Source organism: Mastigoproctus giganteus, chromosome 7, assembly GCF_048544385.1.
Source record: "Mastigoproctus giganteus isolate SK-2022 chromosome 7, ASM4854438v1, whole genome shotgun sequence".
Lineage (NCBI taxonomy): Eukaryota > Metazoa > Arthropoda > Arachnida > Uropygi > Thelyphonidae > Mastigoproctus > Mastigoproctus giganteus.
This window is the reverse complement of record NC_143581.1, coordinates 101133900-101146816: the sequence shown is the minus strand read 5'-3', so window position 1 is coordinate 101146816 and position 12917 is coordinate 101133900.

The following is a 12917-nucleotide window of genomic DNA, read 5'->3' as shown; positions in this document are numbered from 1 at the left end:
CCCACCTGATGTACATGGATGACATCAAGTTCTACGCGGCAACCGAGAAGCAACTACTCCGGATCACCGAAGAATTCAGCAAGGACATCAGGATGGAATTTGGTCTAGACAAATGTAAAACCCACAAATTGCACCTAGGAAAATTAGTTGTCCGGAACTACCAGCTGCTGACTGGTAAAGAGGTCGAAGCTATGACAGAAGGAACGACCTACAAATACCTAGGGATGATGCAGGCTGAGCAGTTAGAACACAAGCAACTCAAGAAGTGTCTGATCGAAAAATATCATCAGAGCTTCAGAAGCCTGCTGAAAGCAAAATTGAATGGAGGGAACAAATTATAGCCATAAAAACCTATGAAGCTCCAGTACTAACATACACATTCGTGCCCATAGATTGGACTAACACCAAGCTAGAAGATATCATGAGACCACCCGAAGTCAGCAGTGGAGAGAACAACAATATTTCGGAAAGAGGGAGGAAGCGGCCTGATAGACCTGCTAGAACAACAGAAAACAGCGATAGTTAACCTGAAGGATTACTTCAAGAACAACACAGCAACCCCTCCACCAGGCCATAAGGAAGATAGAGAAGAGGCATACCCCACTCAACCTAAGCGAGGAAACCCCTCCTGCCCACACGGGACAAGAAACGAAGTTAGAAAGGTCATCAAGATCACATCGATATCATTGCTTCCAATGCATGGCTCACAAGCGGGACGCTCTTCCCTGAGACTGAAGGATTCATGCTAGCCATCCAAGACCAGGTAATCAACACCAGGAACTATAGAAAATACATTGCAAGGGAGAGCGGAATATCAGATGACACATGCCGACGATGCCACCTCGCCTCAGAAACGATCCAACACATCACCACGGGCTGCAAGGTGATCACCCAGACTGAGTACACTCATAGATATGACTAGGTAGCCGGGATAATACAACAGAAGCTAGCGAGGCAATACCAGTTGACCAAAGAAAGTGTACCTTACTACAAGTACAAACCTCAGGCAGTACTAGAGACAGGCACCCACAAGCTCTACCGGGACTACGCCATAATTACGGATTATGGCGCATATTTTGCACAAGATGGAAAAGGCTACCTACCTGATTGACATAGCGATGGTCAACACTAGCAATGTCCAGAAAACCCATGAGAAAAAAATTAGGAAGTGCACGAACCCGAGACATGAGATCAAGGACATGTGGCATATGGGAGGTATGAACCATCCGAATCATCGTGTCAACCACCGCTATGGTACCAAAGACTCTACATAGCAGCCTAGCAGCAATAGGTCTGCCAGAGAACACCTACAAGGAACTCCAGAAAATTTCAATCCTGAACACCTGCAGGATAGTCAGAGATTTCCTCGACCGACAGTAACACCAGACATTATCACCACCCTATATACTTGGTAGCAGTACCCATCACTGAGTGGAATCCCCCAAACAGGGAGAAATAATATAAGGGGAACAACAACAACAACAACAACAACAACAACAATAATAATAATAATAATAATAATAATGTGCTAATATCCAGGACGACTTGCCTGCTCATGTCTTTCTTATTGAAAAGGTGCTTAAGGACAGAAAGAGAGGAGGACAGTGTCAATTACTGGTTAAGTGGCTAGGATGTTCTGCTGCGTATAAATGCTGGGTTCCTGCTAAAGATGTTCTTCTCAACACTACCAAGTAACGCTAGCATGGAGTTCCATCCCGAAAAGACGCAGTCTTATTTTACCGTTGTTTTGCCTGATGCTATAGCTCTCAATGGCAAGTGGGAGGTTGCGTTAGCAGAAATCCATGATGTTCCTAATTCTTGGAACAATATTTCTGAAGCTGGGCTGAGTTTGCAACATTACAGAAAGGCCTTTCATTCTGGAACACATAGATTTACATACTGGATACTGGATGCAGAGTACATCCAACACTTAATTGTTGGACATGTAAACATTGATCGACCATATATGTAGTCTTAATACCAATTTAAAGTTTAAAGTACATAGAAACAGAATTTAGGCGAGATTCACGCTTAACGTCAAGAACAACAGTTAGTTGTATATGGCTTTCCGAACGGCTGAAATTCTAGGTCTGAAGCCTGAATATAAAGCTGAGAGTGACAGCGGTGAGAAATACAGAACTTTCAAAGGTGTGCATGTTGGTTTCAAACATGTGCAATTGATACATAAAGGGAAAATTGTTTCTCCTGCTATAGGGCCCTCGAATTGTGATGTTCGCAAGTATAAAATTCCTTATGGTAATTACAGTAGTTTCTTGGAAATCCTACAAGCTATGACAGAAATTGTTCCCGAAATGTAAAATTGCTCCCAAAATGTAAATACCCATGGCTTTGTTTCTTTCGAAATAGAAAGTCGTGTGTGTGTGTCTTCGTTTCCCTTAGGTGAACTGCTCGGTTTTCACCATATGCACCGTGACTTCAAAAGAACTGTGAGCTCGAGATTTCCGTGTGATATAAATAGAAGTGTCAACTCTTACTTCGTTTATAGTAGTACCAAGACACCTGTTTTGTTCCGTTCGGAAATAGAGGCGAATTCTCGCATTTGGATTATTACCCTTTGTTGCTTTCAAACATTGTTCGGTATCTATTTAAATATGCACAGACAGCAACAAGATATTTCCGTTCAAATGAGGGAAAATCTTAACTAAGCAGCATTTTTTCGACCCCAATGAACGCTTACAAGGAATACTACTCCGTGCAGTTCCTACTTTGTAGTAGCACCGATCCAGATAGCCCACAGACTAGGCAGTCTACTCCATTCGACTTACACGTTTCTTTCTCCTCTTGTGAAACCTCCAGCTAACTTCATTGGTTTCCAAGTGCTGTCAGCTGGCTGTAATATGTTAGATGATGTCATTTCGGGAGTGCCTGTGAAACGATTATTTATAAATCGAGCTTCTGAAGTGGGGCAAGCCATAAAGTAAATAGTCTGCAGTCAGAAAGGAAGCAGACACCAAAAATATCAGGATATTTTTCAATGATAGAAATGATGATGTCTGAATTGGATTTCTTCGCCTAGCCAAGAAATCGGTGGACATGCCAAGGCTGATAATTTTCCATTCCGGGAACATCGGAAGAATATATGGATCTAGGAAAAACTTATTTGCGCCTCAAAGTACAGTTACCTCAAAGCGACAGTAAAGAGGTGCAAGAGAATGTGGGTATCGTCAATAACTTTTTTCACTCTCTGTTTAGCCATAAGAGAAAGTTATCCAAGTCCTCTACCCAGTGTGGGACACTGCTCATTGCCCAAAAGTCACCCTTGGATGAATAAGATTAAATTGCTTACACTGGGCCCCTTGCCCAATGTGGCACCCACTCACTTGCCGGCACCTCAAGGTGTAGGACAATGTCTCTTCAAGGTGTAGGACAATGTCTGATTTTCCTACTTGTGTAGGAACTCATATAAATACTCCTCTGGGAGTGGGACTGGCATTTGACACCAAATGCAGGGTCATGCTATTAGGCAATCTGACTTTGTGGGTCACTTGACCTCACAATCTTTTCTCTTCTTCCTGAGGTAGGGTGGGCTCCCCCCTTTGGGGGAGCCCCCTCCCCCCTTTGGGGGGAGCCCACCCTACCTCGCCCTCTTTCTTCTGCTTACCTTCTTTCTTCACCTAAATCTCTCACCCCTTCTCCTATTTCAAAAAAAAAAAAAAAAAATTATTTTTTTTTAAATTTTTTATTTTTATTTTATTTATTTTTTCTTTTTTTTATATTTTTTTTTATTTTAATTTTTTATTTATTTATTTATTATTTTATTTTTATTTTATTTTATTTTTCTTTTTTTATATTATTTTTTTTTTAATTTTAATTTTTTATTTATTTATTTATTATTTTTATTTTTATTTTATATATTTTTTATTTTATTTTTTTTATTATTTTATTATTTATTTTTTTAATTTGTTTATTTTTTTTATTTATTTATTTATTTTTTGTTATTATTATTATTATTATTTTTATTTTATTTTATTATTTTATTTTTTTTTTGGCTCTCCCTGGGAAGCTCAGGCTAACCCCAGGGTCGGCCAGCCAGAGTTCTCTTCCCACACACCTGGTCCGGCTCCCAGTGCCAGTGACGGTAACTAGCGGTCTGTGGTGTTCCACGGACCCTAGGCTAAGCGGCCAGATGAACAACATAACCTGCACTAAGCAAACATGAACATACACTAACATATGCTATCTGGCCTTGACAGTACTGTCTTACTTCACAAGATATTCAAATGTGGAGTTGTGCGAAAGCACCGGTGCCGCTTGTCAAAAAAACACTATGTCACACTATGTCGCTAGCCATGTCGATCTTTTCATTCAGAATTAACTCGTCAATCGCAGCAGTGACACCTATGCCTATGGAGCTTATTTAGAAATGCTTTGGAACTTTTACCAAGAAGCTAAAAACTCACAGAAATGTTCGTAAAAGATAATGCTTGCGATGTGGTGCAGATATTTTCTCGAACTGACAGCGGTATTCATCAGTGTATGAAGTATTTTTCGAAAACCAAGATGGTAGAACGAAGAGGGTGTCTCACACTAGATTTGTGTCCCCAGGCCAAATGATAAATAAATTTTCTGTTTATACTCCGGGACGACCAAACGGTCAGAGGAGTTCGCATGATAGATTGAATACAAGAAACAGCACCGTATTCAGTAGTCACTGGCTTGAACCCTGGTCACTCAAGGTATGTGTACTTAGGCACCTGCGCGCTTGACCACTAGAATATGGCGGCCTCCTATCACTCTGTCTGAGAATGGTTAGCAGTTCACAAGAGTCCTGATTGGTATCTCTTGACAATACAACAAAGTTACATATACGAGAATGTGCCTCCTCTCATCCCCTAAGAGAAGATTATCCAAGTCCCAGTGTGGGACACTGCTCATTGCCTACAAGTCACCCTTGGATGAAGAAGATTAAATTGCTTGACACTGGGCCCCTTGCCCATTGTGGGACCCACTCACTTGCTGGCACCTCTTCTCTTCAAGGTGTATGACGATATCTGATTTTCCTACTTGTGCAGCAACTCATATAAATACTCCTCTGGGAGTGGGACTGGCATTTGACTTATCAAATGCAGGATCATGCTATTAGGCAATCTGACCTCACTTGACCTCACAACCTTTTCTCTTCTTCCTGAGGTAGGGTGGGCTCCCCCCCTGGGGGAGCCCACCCTACCTCACCCTCTCTCTTCTGCTTACCTTCTTTCTTCTCAATCTCTCACCCCTTCTCCTATTTCAAAAAAAATATTTTTTTTTTATTTATTTATTAATTTTTTATTTTTATTTATTTTTTATTTTTTTATTTTATTTTTTTTTATTTATTTTATTTTATTTTATTATTTTTTTATTTTTTTATTATTATTAATTTTTTTATTAATTTTTATTATTTATTTTTTATTTATTTTATATTATTTATTATTTATTTTTATTTATTTTTTTTTTAAATTTTATTTTATTATTTTTTTATTTTTTATTTTATTTTATTATTTTATTTTTTTTATTATTATTTTTTTTTTTATTATTTTTTTTCAGCCTTCCCTGGGAAGCTCAGGCTAACCCCAGGGTCGGCCAGCCAGAGTTCTCTTTCCACATACCTGGTCCGGCTCCCAGTGCCAGTGGCGGTAACTAGCAGTCTGTGGTGTTCCACAGACCCTAGGCTAAGCGGCCAGATGAACAACATAACCCGCACTAAGCAAACATGAACATACACTAACATATGATATCTGGCCTTGACAGTACTGTACTGTCTTACTTCACAAGAGATTCAAATGCGGAGTTGTGCGAAAGCACCGGTGCCACTTGTCAAAAAACACTATGTCACTATACGAGAAGACTGTCTGCGCCGGTATTGTCACCGTCCTTCCCACACTGGGTGGAAAAGGCTTGGGTTCGAATCCCGTCGATGACGCGAGGAACTTTAATGGGCTTTTTTCACTCCGTGGCTGAGTTAGTCGGTCTCAGGCGTAGATAGCAAGGTTTTTCTCCCCAGTAACTGGGGTTTTTTCGTCCAGCAAAACAGGCAAATCGACCATAGAACATACGCAATTTACAGACACAAATACGGGTTAATGTATTTAATTACGGGCAACCCTAAAATAATAATAATAATACGAGAAGACTGCCGTTTTGTTTGTAAAGTTAAGCTAAATTCCAACATACAGCTGGCCGATATGAGTGTTATTTAAAAGCATCTGCTTGCAAGCATCTGAGTAGTAAGTAACGTTAACAGGGTTAACGTTACTTACTACTCAGTTCTCAAAGGTATGTCCCATTGTAGCCTCGACAATATATAACTAGGCCAAATCCCAGGCCATCTGATCGTTGGTATTGTGTCCAGTGATAGTTTCAATGGCTCCTTCAAAACAAACCCATTTAATTTTGCTCATTACAACCTGTGCTATTTGCTTCTGACTGCTGACGGCATCCAGTGTCCCTCCATAACGCTTACACTCAAATATAAGAATGGACATTATACTAGATTCTACCTGTCACTTTTTACAGCCCTAAACAAGTGGAATTCAGACTGTGGAAATGATGCCTCCCTCTTAGAGTATACAGAAGGAAACGTGCTTTATGCCTTCGATTTAACTCCCGATCAAAATGAAGTTGCCGAACACATGAGCTCAAAACATCGAGGAAGTGTCCGCCTTGAAATGAAATTAACAGCGCTTATTCCCAAAAACATAACAGTGATGTTTTAGTCCGAAACATCCTTTCTGTGACTAAAGACAGAACAGTTCTCATAGACTATGAACTCTGAACAGACCTGTTTTAGACCAACAATGAATCGGGAAAATTTCTGATCAGCTTTTGTGTGTGCGTGATACGAATTGCCGTCAAGAATACAGAGAAAGCTAGCATTACTCGTTGTGAATATTGCCGTTTCGCATATGCCAGGCACACACTGGGTGTGCATTTTCCTAGGAAAAAACGAAAGTCAATATTTCGACTGCTTCACAAGACTACCCGCCCTAGACATTGCAGAGTTCCTTAGCAAAACAAGCAAGAAATGGACTTCTAACAAAGTGTTAATTCAGCATTACGAATCAATTGCGTATGGATTCCACTGTACTTTTTTCTTCACTCGTAGGTGTAGAGATGTTTCTATGCAAAAGATTGTAAACAAATATTTTTGTAAAGATTTGTGGGCATATTATGTAATTACCACATTAGATGTAATTCAACGTTTACTTCTTAAATAAATTTCTTTTTTAAAAAATAAGTTTATTGAAAAAATACTCACTGTAATGATATCCAGTTGTGTTTCCTCCTCAAGCACTGAGGAGAGATGAGTGCTGTGTATCTCCTTTTGACTGGCTTATGTCGCTTCTCGTCTATGGTCTCCAGCTGTTGTTGTTGTTGTTGTGCTTCAGAGGGAATGTGGGGTGATGGCGCAGAGCATGGTATTGACACACTGGCTTCAGTGCTGGGTGATGCTGCAGTGCTCGTCTGTTTTGCGGCATTAGCTTTCAGACCCAAAAAAGACTGGAGAGTTGGTAGATACATCTTAACTTTGCAGTCTTGCTGCAAGTCGTCTTTTTAAGAGAGCCAACATCATCTAAAGATACTAATTGCATTTGTTCTGGTAGCGGAGTTACAAGCAGGAATTTGCGGAAAGATTCGCTCATCTTCTAATCAAACTTGTAATGAGAGGTGCGATGAGACTTGCTAACAGGGGGACAGTGCCCCTCTTTGCTCATGTATTAATTTCTGCCTTGTTTTCAAGGCGATCTTTTTTTGCAAGTTCTGAGCAATGCCTTCTTGCATCATAACTTGCTTTTCTCTCTGTTAGTCAAAGGAATGTTACTTTTGATAAAGTTTTTACAAATCTCACAGAGAGAATTAATCTGCACAGACTTGATGTTTCAAAATAGCAGTTGCCTGTTTTGGGCGAGAAATACTTCATGAAGTTAGCGTTGCGTTTCAAATGTCCAGCAATGTGGGTACATAGACTAATGTGTTCATATTTAATGTTTAACAAAAATCAAACAGTAAATATGAATGCGGATCATCTGTAGTGTCTTTATACATATCGAAGCGAACACGTGACCTAACGTGGAACTCTTGGGTGGCTAGATGTGAGATTTGTCGGGAGTCACGTAGATTTTTAAAAACAACCATGGTGTGGGAATTCAAACTTATACCCGATTATAAGAATGGACATTATACTAGATTTTACCTGTCACTTTTTACAGCCCTAAAAGAGTGGAATTCAGACTGTGGAAATGTAAACTTATAGTGTTTTTGAGAGAATGAGAATGAGAGAATGAGAATGAGTTTTCTGTTAATACAATCACTGTCAGATTTCTGTGGTGCAATTCCTTTATAAGTATTTCGGATACTACAGTACTATCTTCTGCTTGGTTAATGCGATCATCTAAGACGAGTAAATTGTTTACTCTAGGGTCGAATTCAGGAATATTTAAGCCTTTTACGAACTCGATTTGCGGGTATTGTAGAAATTTTTTTGGGGCTTTGAATAGCAATACACGATTCTTTGAGGTGGAAGGGAAATTAAATTTTGATTGTTTTTCAACTGAGCAACACAAATGTTGTCTTCCCACTCTGTGTTGCTCCACTTATCATTGCTGTAAACGGATGTTCATCATTGTGTAACTGGTCATGCATGAGTCTGGACCCTGTATTTATGTGTGTTTGCACGACTATACAAGTGCGAGAACCTGGGCTAGCAACGATAGAGACAGAAGGTGACGTCTCCAGATAAAAAAAGATGCATTTTCGCGATTTTTCAAAAAGACCGTGATATTTTTTTCAGAAAAGATGGTTTGGAAACACTTTATCGCTGGTTTTTAAAGGAGAAAAATAGCCTTTGTGACAATGAAATGGGTGTGCGCCTTCTGCTCTCTAAGTACGCCCATTACTTCGAGATGGGTGGGAAGGGCGCAACGATCCTCCCCTGCACGCCATCACAAATGTGACAGCCAGGGACTGAATGGGGAGGTGTGTGCCCAGGCTCCCTCACCAACATCCAGAAAAAAGAGGTGACATCACCAGAGAAACCACTGAAGACTGCATAATGTCAAAACATTGGGATTTCCCAGGATTTTCTAATGTTGACAGTTTGATGTTTAGGTGGTTAGCTTTCTATGGGTCTTGGAAATATCCATAATGGTAACTGCGTGTATCATCTCGAACCACGCATTTAGTGAAAGTAAATCCAAATCTTTTTGTTATTGAGGACTCCAGGAGGGGGGAAGTGAGTTTGTCTCCCCCAATCGAAAATGGTACTTCTACAGAAACATCCGCATGTTGCCCTTTGCAGCATCTGTCATAACGTTCAGTTTGACCAGTTTCACGTTCTTGGCATTAAGCGTCACACCCTTGCATTTGGTCACCGTTTTACTCCCACGGGTGCGGAAGGAGTAAGAGTTGGGACCTGTAGAAGCGAACCCGATGATTTGATCTCTGCCTAGTTAATCCGTGAGTCCCCGAAGTGAGTGGGTGAGTGAGTGATAAGTTGACTTTCATCACAAGGTTTTTGGGTGAACACAGTACTATCCATGTCACATTAAAGAATGTGACATGGGCTGTGACCCCTCTACCCAATCACATTAAAGAATGTGATAAGGGCTGTGGCCCCTCTACCCAATGGTGTAGAGAGGCCACAGCCCTTATCGCTTCATCAGGCCATAGGAAGCCAATGAGCACATTCCCTTGATGGTTGGGTACCTCTGTTCCCTCCATCGGAGCGAATGCAACTTGAATTATTTCCTCCGACACTAACGTGGCCTCAAGTATGGTTTTGGTGTGAAAATCTCTACAATGCTTTCATAAGTATTACCTAATTTTGTGCTCATAACGTATTACCTAATTTTGTGCTCATAAAATCAATAATTTCCCCTGATCTTTTGAAATTGGCATGGTTAACAAAATTTTCAATATAATTTCCACATTTGGAAAACTTGCTTTCATATCTAGTGCTTTTTTGTATATATTATTAATTGATCGCTTGTCTTCTTCATCTAAAAAGATTAAAAACTGTTCCAACTCATCTTTAAAATTACTTGAATCGAGGTCATCTTTATACATTTCTATTAAATTATTAATGCATTTTTTCTTTTCTTCTACACAATGTAAACAGGAAAAAAAACTCTAAATTTACTTATAACATTTTCATTGATTTTTCCGCGTCTGTTCAGTTCTGCTATTAAATGATCGCATATTCCGTAGAGTACATTATGTAAAAAAAATTCCTTTCGATTTTCTGTACATGTTCACTCACGATCATCTTCAAATATTTTATGTTAGTTCTTTAACTTCTGATTCGATTTCATTGAAATTATGTCTTATGTTTTCATTAATAAAAATTTCTAGAATTTTTAATAATGACGCACCTTTAACAATTGTGCAAGTCAATAGATTGTAAAGATTTACTTGTTGCATTGATCCTTTGCAAAATTTTATTCCATAGGACTGTCATTACAGCAGTTTCATAATCATTCATTTCTTTAAGTAATGATTTTGCTTCAATAACAACATTTTTTTTTCTTTTGTGGAATTGCATATCTCATTTAATGCCTCTTTTATATTTTTGTAGCCACATTTTAACCCTAAAACTGCATCAGCCCTGGCAGACCACATTGTATCTGACAATTTCTTTAATGTATAAGAAACTTTATCCAATTTATTGCATAACATGTTCCATCGAAACGTTGATGCAGAGAAAAAAAACAAACAAATTTTGCACGAATAAAAAATATCTGGAAGCATTACTACAATTCTTTGCAGCAACATAGCCAACTAAATTAAGTGAATGACTGGAGCACGGAATACATATTGCTGATGGAGCATGTTGTCTTATTCTTATTTGCAGACCATGGTACTTGCCCGACATATTTGCTGCATTGTCGTATGATTGTCCACGGCTATATTTTATATCTACTGGCAAATTTTGTAAGGTAGATAAAACTGTCTTTTCTAGATACTCTGCATCATGTCTTTCTATAGAGAAGAACTTTAAGAATCTTTCTTTAATATCCCCATTTGCTGATAAATAGCGCACTACAAAAGTAAGTTGATCCACATGCACAACATCGGGTGTAGAATCTAAAATAATATTATAATATTTTGCGCATTTTATTTCCTCCACAATGTGTGCCATAAGATAATCGGCAATTATTTGCAAAAGTTCATCATGTCTGATGCGATAAGTAATTTACATGTCCACTACCTTGATTTCCATACTTTTGTAAGTACAACTTTAAAAGATCATCATATTCGCTCAAATATTTTAAACTAGTCAAATAATTGCCTTTTCTCAAAGATGGTGCACTCCCATTATGGCCTCTAAAAGCAATGCCCAAACTTGCGAGGAATTTTATTGTGGATACAATTCTTCGCAGAATCTCTTTCAATAATTTTCTTTTGCAATGTAATTTGCAGATTTTGAACATCAATGCGATTTAACGTAGAGGAACGCTTGTATAATGTGAAAATGAAGCAAGTGCTCTTTTGACATTTCATGCTCGGACAAAGTTATTCCAATATTTTTCCAACTTTGGAACCCTGTAGTCAACTTAGACTTTGAGCCCGAAAACATTTTGCATTGGTAACAATAAATTGATTTGGATGTTTCAGAAAAGATTAGCCATGTCAGTAGTTAAGGTGGGGATATAAACGAACTTCGGCAATATGAATTTGCTGGCGGTTTTTTGCCGCATTGGTTTTCAAGCGAGCGGAAGAAAAATATTATTTTTAGTTTTTATTTCGTACCTTAGATGGCGCCACGTATTTTTCTATTTTATTTATTTATTTTAATTTTTATTTTATTTAACTATAACAGGCACATTCTATAAATGTGCCTGTTATAGTTAAGTGTGTGTGACTTCAAGAGCTCTGTATTTTGCAAATGTATTCTGTATTCTGATTGGTGGGGGATATGAACTAGTGTGCTGAGTTGAGACTGGTGTCTAAACAAACTTCAGCTCTATGAATTTGCCGGCGGTTTCCAGTTGGTTGCTGCCGCCAAGTTCGCCTGTTATGCCGCGTTGGTTTTCGAGCAATCGCCAGTAATCAGAAAGAGGGCTGCTGATTCGAGGGGAGGAAAAAATTATTTTGTGTTTTTATCCTAGATGGTACCACATATTTTTCTATTTTATTTATTTATTTTTAATTTTTATTTTTTATTTTTTCAAGGCACAAACCCGTGTCACCATCACTGGCAGTCTGGTGCTTATCCCCAGGGCTACCCTTTCAGTTATAAGAATATGTGTAAATGTGCCTGTAATAGTTAAGTGTGTGTGTGTGTGTGTGTGTGTGTGTGTGTGTGTGTGTGTGTGTGTGTGTGTGTGTGTGTGTGTGTGTGTGTGTGACATCAAGAGATCTGTATTTTGCAAACGAGCTTTGTTCAGATTGGTGGGGGATCTGAACGAGTGCACTGATTGGTTGCGGGGTCTGAATGAGCTTTGGTGTGGGGGGGTCCCCCCCCCTTCAAGACTGGTGTCTAAACGAACTTGGTGATATGAATGTGCCGGTGGTTTCCAGTTGATTGCTCCCATAGAAATCGCCTGTTTTTTGCCGCATTAGTTTTCAAGCGAGCATCTGTGGGGGTCCCCCTTCAAATCTGGGATATAAACGAGCTTTGTTCTGATTGGTTGAGGATCTGAATGAGTGCACTGATTGGTTGAGGGGTATGAACAAGCGTGCTTTTAATTTTATGTATTTTTGATGATTAAATGTATATTTTGCCCAATAGGGTGGCGCCATCTATCTGTTCTTTCTCTAAGTTTAAAAGTGAGAATCTGAAATTAAGGATATTTTTATTTTATTTTATTTTATTTATTTTATTTTATTTTTATTTTATTTTATTTTATTTATTTTATTTATGTGTTTTGGTGTTTAAATGTATATATATTTTACCACTAACTAAGTGTGGTGGCTCCATC